A 1,458-nucleotide genomic window follows, 5' to 3' on the forward strand; every position below is an offset into this window, starting at 1 on the left:
CCTCTTTGCTCTCTGGTTCTTTTAGCTCTCCAAGGTGGGCCCACTCATCCGTAGGACACAAAAGATGCCCCTAACCGCTGATACGAGGTCAGATATTTTTGAGATATGGTTAAGGTCAAGGTTGGTAGGTATCTGATCCTGGATCTGTGGTGTAGGGGCAGCTTTTGCTAGGTCAGCTGAGCAGTTCCACAGCAGCTCATTGGTTGACATGCTAGCTACTGAAGCCTACTCAATTCAACTTTTGAAGTAACTGCACATTAGCAGCTCTACCAGACAAAAGCTTCACGGTTGAACTGATTATTTGAAATGTTTAATAAACAAATCAATAGCCTGATGCAGGGTTTCCCAAACTTGGTCCTGGGGCCCCCCTGGGTGCACATTTAGTTTTTTGCCCTAGCACTACACAACTGATTTGAATAATCAAAGCTTGATGATGAGTTGGTTATTTGAATCTGCTGTGTAGTGCTAGGGCAAAAAAACTAAACGTGCACCCAGCAGGGCCCCAGGACCGAGTTTGGGAAACCCTGGCCTAACCTGGTGGTGCTGGGGTGTAGGTGGTGATCTGTAAAACAGAAGCAACAACAGGAAAGTGATAGGAAGAAAGTCATTTTAAAATGATTGAATCTCATTGGTTAATACTTTACCGATTGATGAAACGTGATAGGTGGATATTGAAGGTGTGTAAAGTGACAAAAAACTCACAGGTAGGCCTCATAGAGTTGGATAGAGGACTCATCTTTACATTTGTGCCATTATGGCATCTGTGACAGCATGGGCAGCGCCATTGAGGTTACAACCCATAGGAATCCCCACCCAACTGACACTTGGACTACTTTAAATTGGCATGGTGGAAGCCCTCAATGACGCTACCCATGCTAAAACAGCCATTTGGCCATTAGAGACCTCTATCATTCTCTATGGTAGGCCAATAACTTGAAGGAAAATGTTTTGCTTGTCAGCACTTAGTTTGTTTCCCAAAATACAGAAATCATCCCTGTATGATGCATTTTGCGTCTTATGATGCTGCGTTTTGCATCCTATTATGCAAAATGCATCACACAAGGAGGATTTCTGTATTTTGATAGTTACATATGTTGAAAACTTGATTGCTGACAAGCAAAACATTTTGGGACCTTATCAACAATGGACTAATGAAACAAATACCAAAAGATAGTTATTGGGTGGAATTTCTCTTTAAGTGACTGGTAGAAATCCATTATGGTTCATTTTTTGCTTCAACAATTTTTTTGTTTGGGGGGTTTACAACTATAATATTCATGTTGCACACTTAGGTTATACCACATGTACCCATAGGCTGCCCCCCCCCCCCCAAAAAAAAAGTAAGAAATGCATACAGAGAAATCATATTGATCACAAAGGATTTTTTAAATAATACAATTGGTATGTAAAGAGGTGGGCCTACTCCACAACATGTCCAGACCTCAATTGTTCCTTGAC

This window comes from Salmo trutta, chromosome 13, assembly GCF_901001165.1.
Source record: "Salmo trutta chromosome 13, fSalTru1.1, whole genome shotgun sequence".
Lineage (NCBI taxonomy): Eukaryota > Metazoa > Chordata > Actinopteri > Salmoniformes > Salmonidae > Salmo > Salmo trutta.